This window comes from Podarcis erhardii, assembly GCF_964252035.2.
Source record: "Podarcis erhardii genome assembly, chromosome: 8".
Taxonomy (NCBI): Eukaryota; Metazoa; Chordata; class Lepidosauria; order Squamata; family Lacertidae; genus Podarcis; species Podarcis erhardii.
The window spans coordinates 25,025,421-25,032,475 of NC_138499.1; the positions used below are offsets into that span (position 1 = coordinate 25,025,421).

At 44.0% G+C, this 7,055-nt stretch overlaps 1 long non-coding RNA gene across 1 annotated transcript in view; it reads right to left on the reverse strand.

Moving 5' to 3' along the window:
• The window catches only part of LOC309349117, a 31,619-nt gene extending 24,770 nt beyond the window's left edge, over positions 1-6,849 (reverse strand). Inside the window, exon 1 of the long non-coding RNA XR_014159730.1 lies at positions 6,340-6,849. This is a non-coding gene — a long non-coding RNA (uncharacterized lncRNA). The remainder of the gene's footprint in view (positions 1-6,339) is intronic.
• Positions 6,850-7,055: the final 206 nt, after the last annotated feature.

A 7,055-nucleotide genomic window follows, 5' to 3' on the forward strand; every position in this document is an offset into this window, starting at 1 on the left:
CAAAGTTTTTGTTTAGCCTGCTGGTTGATGTGTCCTCGAAGCCTCTCCATGATAGTGCTGGGATTTGTGTAAAGAGAATCACTATTAAACTAGGCTAAGTCTGTGATGCAAATAATACGTCCTTAGGGTAAGGTGATAGTTCTTTCTTTCCCTTAGATTATGAAAACTGAAGAGACCCTTCCTAAAACTATGCATTATCAGATAGCTTTCGCCTGGCATCTTGAGCTAAAGCTTCAGTTCTTTCTGACTTGGGACATTTCTTCCCTGGTTCACAATAGTCTGGTGGTTCTTTAGAGAGTGGAATTGTTATATGTTTTTTCTTAGGAGTGACCATTATTTCTTGTTTTTCAGCTCAGGTGTCATGTCAAATATTTTCAGGGATGTGTTCTGCCTCTGGGGGATAGCGAGATTGTTCCAGTAAGCAGCAGCTAGCACCAAGTTCCATCAAGGGGCCAGGAGATGTTTCCCTTTCTGTTGGGAATAAGTTTTATTTGGTTTTACTATCTTCCGGTTAATGGACATAGCATGAAGTTGGTTAAATTTAATGGAGAAATGTCTACAAGAAATAAATGTGTCTTTTCTGTCACTCTTTTAAAAAAAATTTATTCCAGAGGGCTTTGCAGATCTGACCTGTAGTGATTTTGCCTTTATTTGGTCCTTGCTCAGTCTGAAACAAATGGCTCTTTTCAAGCCATCCCCACCTTTTCTTCTCTTAAATGTATTGTCTGAGAGGTTTTTTTGCCTCCAGGGCCTGACATCATGGAAAGAAAAACAGACAAAGCAACTTAACCAAAATCCCTCTTCCTCTTCCCTAGGACTTGGCTTTCATTTCTTTCTCATCCTATTTCTCATCCTATTATTTCTACAATAAAATGTTTGAAAAAGCCAGGGTGGGGGAATGTGACATTTTCGGTGGCTTATGTAATTACTAGAAAAACAAATTGAAAGCTTTTGTCTGCACATTTTAACTGCAGTTTAATAATTCTGGGCCTAAGGATTGACAATTATAGGTAAAGTAGAAAACACTTTTTTGAAATTGTTAGAGAAGGTTTATTCAAATCATCAGCTGCTCTTCCATTTAAAATGTGGCTTGCCTTTTCAGATTACCTTGGGTGAGAAGGTGCCTTGCCTTTTCGGCCCTCTTAAAAATGCCCATATGTTTCCTGTTATCTGGAATGAGTATATCTGGCAAAGCAAGTGAAGCTTTAAAAACAAGATCTTTTTTAAAAAAAGTTTATTGAGGACTATAGGTGTAACATTTTAGTTTTGACACTGCGAGGGATTTTGAACTGTGTGTAATCAGCAGAGGAATTGTGAAAGCTGAAAGTGTGATGTTTTGCAGTTGTTTTGTAAGAAAAATCCCACTGTGAGAAAGTCAAAGGAAGAGGTTGTTTTCCGAAAGCTTAATGGCTGATAAACGCTTATTAATTTTAAATTTGCACTTATCGTAGGGCTTGAGGACATTAAAAATGTTGCATTCCTCCCACATAGTCTCAGTTATCAGCAGACACTAATTCCTGATTTGGAGACTGCGGTGTGGCTGGCATGGGCTGCACAATCCGCAGGAATGGTTTCCCTCATGCCCAGTTCCTATGCTCTTGATTCAGCAATATGGTGCTGATTGAAACGGGTTTGTGGGAAGCCATGTTTAGATAAGCCAGAGGTTGGGAACATCAGAGCCAAGGGGTTGAATGCAGCTCACCAGGCCTCTATTTGGGCCTCAGGACTATTCCCCAGGGCACACCCTATCTCCACCACCCTCCTCCCCTCAAGCACTTCTGCCTGGCTGGGAATGTGTCTGCCATGAACTGGCAGGACGATGGGGAGGAGTTAGAGGAGGGAAAGTATCCTGGCGAGTGGTGTAGCCAGGACTGGGACACACCGGGGCAAGCAGCGTATGGGGAAGGGAGTACACACAAGGGGAATCAGAGGGGCCACTGTCTCCATGAATACAGTGGGCTCTGAGCTGTAGGGAGCAGCGGGAGCAGCGCTCTAGGAGGCTGAGTCAGGCAAAGATCCACAGCCCAACTCCCTAGTTGGCCAGGTGGGGCTCACTAGCTCTGGAAGGAGGTGTGTGATTCCTCAGCTGGAATGGGCTCAGAACAGGTGAAGGCCACATGCCTCATCAAGCCCAGATGCAGCAATCAGCAAGCAAAGTGCAAAAGGGAAGCAGAGCTGAGGTGCTGTGTCTGCTCAACTGCCCATGTTGGTGGACCTCAGCTTGGATGCACGGGACTGTGCTTTGGGTTTGACTCTGGACTGTATCCTGACTGCTGGACTTTGGACTTGGCCTCGTTTCCTGACCTTTGGACTTTGCTTGTGTGGCTCGACCCTCAGACTTAGAACTTTGGACTTGGCGTACTGACTTGCTGCCAGGTAGGCCAGGGGTTCAGGACAGCATCCTTGAACTGTGCTAATGCCTCTCACTTGGCAGGGTGCAGACATGTGGGTGGGTGGGTGGGTAGGTGTAGGTCAAAACCACTGCCCTTTGTGTAGCTTGAATATAACTTACAGTTAAGCATTATGTCCATTGCTTTGTCCACTTTTGCCGCTGGCTCTGTTGGCACTCAAGTGATTGCCGCTCAGAATGGATAGCTGTGTTAGTGGGCGAGGAGAAGGTGGACCCGCTCAGGGAGGGGTGCCACAGAATGCATTTTGCCTGTGGACCCCTCAGAAAATGGAGCTGCTCAACTCTGATGATCTGGCACAGCAAGTCAGTTTGAAAAGTTCAAAAGCCATGTGCCTTAAGGTATGAAAAAGGTGGCAGCAATGCCTACTTCTAAGAAAGGGGCTACAATCCATCAGAGTATTTTAGAATTTTTCCTATGCATAATTTCTCTAGAAGGACAACGTTTTCTCACGTAATGCGCTTGTCTTTTCTTAAAATAAAATGGGAGGTTTCTCTGACTATCACATACAAGCTACCACAAACTGTGTTTGTTATATATAAAGAAAACTATAAAACTTGCAACTATGCTTAAAAATTATGGTGTCTATGCAACTTGGAACGGGAAAAACCACAAACAGCTTCTTCTTTTTTCCCTTTTTGGTTTGCTGGGAGATTTTTGTTGACAATGTGGAGATGTAATTTCATAGCTGCTCGATGGAATAGGATCTTCTGATTGGTTTACCTTCACTTCTAAGGCCAAATACAGCTTACTAAGCAAGTGTCATGTACCAACCCCAAATTACTCCATTAGGAGTCATAATTTTTCCTGCAAGGTAAAAGAAAAATCAGCAGTCTTGATTTCTGCACACTTGCATAATTCAAATATGTTATAGAGCTTTTTGCAGTGAACCCTTAGTATGGTAGCCAGTTTAAAGAGAGAAATACCTAGTCTTTGTTTTCTGAAATTTTCTGGCCCTACAATTTCGGTGCGGTCCTATACTGATTGTAAATCCAATTGAGGGGCTTCAGGATGTGATGTAGGTGCCAGTCTGGCAGCAAAGATGGAGGTATGCTGGTGAGACAATGTTTTTTTCCACCAGACATCCTCCATCATGCTAGCTGGAAACTGCCCATGTACATAGGAAGTTATCTCATACTGAGTCTCACCAATGGTTTGTGTGGCTCTTTATCCATCTACACTGAGTAGCAGTGGCTCTCCAGGATTCCTGACATTCCCAGTCCTTCTTGAAGATGCCTGGGATTGAGCCTGGGACTTTCTGAGCACAAAGCTGAATGCTACAGCCCTTCCTATGTAGCTGCTCCACACTTCCTCAACAAACAGCCTCATCGAACTCGGTGCTATTTACTTCTACATCAACTTGTGTAAAGTCTATCTCTTAAACATTTGAGCTTCTACCTGTTGCAACCAAATGGAAGTTTAACGGTTTGATTTTCCTTCAAAGAAATGGAACATTCAACTTACTTGAGAAAAACATCTTGGTTCTGAAGTTCTTCATGAAAGGCTTCGAGCTTTGCATTTCCCTGCAGATGGCCCGAGATGTGGGTGCAGATGTCAGTCGTCTCTATTCTGCTGCCTTGACTCTAGCACACCATGTTCTTTCATTCAAGTTCCCTTCTGATTGACAAGCCCTAGGATGACTAACGTAATTCAGGCCACCTATTTCCCACCCTCAGTCCATTAAGTGCCGTACACAGTGTGCCTGGTATTGATGTCGTACAAGATGAAAAGTGGCTGGAGTGATGGAGAATTACAGGTTGTGATGAGGCTTACAAATCATTACCTGAACAAACTCCTGGGAGACTGCAAAGAGGAGGAAGTAGGATGCATCACTGTACACCCTACTAAAGAAAGGATGTGTCTATTTCCCCCCACTATGTCTTAATGCGGGGAAGATTATTTGTTCAGTAGGTGATTGAAGACTTTCAGACATTGCCAAACTGGCCCAGAAGGAACCAGGGGCAGCAGTTCCACTTGGACTGTTTTGATCATACAGAAGCAATTGACAGAGGCATATCTTTAGTTGTCCTAGCTGTCTTTTCTGGGATCAAAGGCACAGGATGTGAAATGAAATAAAGGAGTAACTTACTTTCCAGGGGAAATCTGAATTGAAATTTCCTGCCACTGGGCCATTTGTGATATCTCAGTGACCTGTTTAACAATATTAAGTCCCCATTTGGAAGCACTTGTAGAAAATGACACTCTTGCATGGTGTTTACAGCATAACATATTGTAATTCCAGAATATAGGCTAATGTAGGGATATGTTTGCCACACAATATTGACGTATTGAAGGGGAAAGGAAGTTGAAAGGCTTTGCCTAACATCTTGTGGTTAAACTATGTGGACATAATACTTGGGAAAGATTCATAGCACACATCCAGAAATGGCTGCCCAAGTTCTCCCCTGAACCATGCTGCCAGCTTTGTTTTTCACTGTTTCTATGCTCCTATGTTCTTTTCTGTTTTTTCTGCTGCCAGTAAAAGCAGCAGCAGCAGCAGCAGCAGCACCAGCAGCAGCTGTGTCCTCCACAATGCCCTGGACCTACCATCATTCCAGGGCATGGGGTGTGTGTGTGGAAATGATGGACGCTACAAAAAACAGTGGAGATTCTGCGAGGTTGCCTTCTTTTCTGGGGCAAGGAGAAGAAAAACCTCATATTCCTCCTATCTCAAAAAGGGTATTCAGAAAAATTTGAGCACAGCTCTTGACAAACACAAAAAAGGCTTAAAAACAGCAACAACCTTGCAACATACGTATTATACTCTACAATGATGTTTCAATATTTGAGCACCATTTTGAGATTTTGCCACATAAGAACCCCGTGTGATCAGACCAAAGGCCTATTTAGTCCGACATTTTTCCAGATGCCTGTGGGAAGCCTCCTTTTTGTTATTTTTGAGAGGAACATTTGCCAAACCTGTGTGCTAAAGGCATGAACCTCTTTCATAAAAGCTGGGGTGGCGGGGATGTATATGTGATATAAACAATGAAATAACTAAAACGAATGCTCTTAACTAGGGGATAGGCGATTCAGTAGCCAAGAGTTGGCTTTCAGACTTTGCAGTGAAACCACAAAAAGCTCTTTGTCCCTCTTTACCTAAAACTGAAATGATGTCCCCTAGTACATGACTGGTTTTGTTCTCTACACTTAGCCTTCCCTAGACAAACATAGTAGTGAGCTTGCTCATTTCTTCAGGGATCTACAAGAGTCTCAGATTTCTGATGTTTTGATTCTTTACCACTGGTGAGCTCTTTAATTCGTATCCCCATTGTTTTGGCTGAAGGTAACCAGTCTGCCTGGAAGTGAAGCCTGGCATTTAAATAGGGTGGTCCCCTGTCCTATTTTACAGAGGGCTATCTTCTGTTAAAAGGGCTGCCAGCCCTCTGTTTGAGAGCATCCTCTGCTTTTACAAGGTTGACTGGTCCAAGCCCAGTTCAAAGGCAAAGAACCCCAAGAAGAGAGAGAGAGAGGGCCTTGAAGTTGTCTCGAAAACACCTGGACAGCAAGATTGACACAGGTCACCTGGTCACAGTCATCCACACTGTGGAAAGATGTGCAGCATTTTCATTTCACAGTCATGATTTCTATATTGGCACATTGCCATATTCATATGTATATTGCAATTTTAACGCAAATATGTGCCCTCTTCTGTTTTGGAAATGCCCAGGTGGCCACCTGGATGCCAAGGACCTGGCTTAGACCTGCACACATTTTGCCCAGAAATCCATAAAAACCAAACTTTGCCAAAAACCCCTTCTCTCTATCTCTCCATCTTGGGAGTTTCGCAAGCCTCTGCTGCATAAACAAGATGCCGACACTTGAGCAAACACAAGGGAGGGGGGAGCCAAAAGGACTGCAAGGCTTCAATTCAGTCTCTCCTCCCCCCTCCACTGTCCTATGTAAATACCAGAAAGGAAGTGAGCCAGACCTAGATGCTTTCTGATGTGGATGAGATGCTTTGACATCGGTGCAGATGGAAATGTCTATGTGGTCCGAGTGGGCGAGACGAGCTCCGCTCTTGATCATGGGAAAACAACGGATCAGTATGCTATCAAACTCTGCCTAGGGTCAGTCCGGCTTAGATCAAGCAGGAAGTGATGTGCTGACATTCTGGGCAGCTCTGAAACTCCGAGTTCTTTTGAGCACAGTTTGTACCCGGAGGAATGAGGCTGAATGTGTTTGCTATTTTTCTCACTTGGCTTCGAGGCTGCTCACGAACTGACTGCTTTGAAAGGTAGCTGGGGAAGGGCAGATGCTGTCATTGCCTTGAAGAGGTTGTGCCGCTTTTTCATTGGATTAGCGTTGAAGCCGCAACAATAAGCTGTCTTTGGGGTTCATCATTGTAATTAGACGTTGAAAGACACACAAATGCGCAGGCAAGTGCGAAGAAAGCGGAGAAACGCCTGCACCGATCGACGGGCAGCCACTGTCTCGTACGGCTGCCTAGACTCAGTGAAGGAAAGGAAAACACCACAGTGTTAGTTGCTCGTCAGTGTGACCCCATTTAAGATCAATTGCAATGGGATCTAAGCCAAAAGATTAATAGGAATCTGACAGATCTTGTTTGAAAGTATATTTATTCTGTCAGATTTCACGAGTGGTAGCTATTTCTCCATTCAAGCTGAATGATAGTATTCAGCCTGC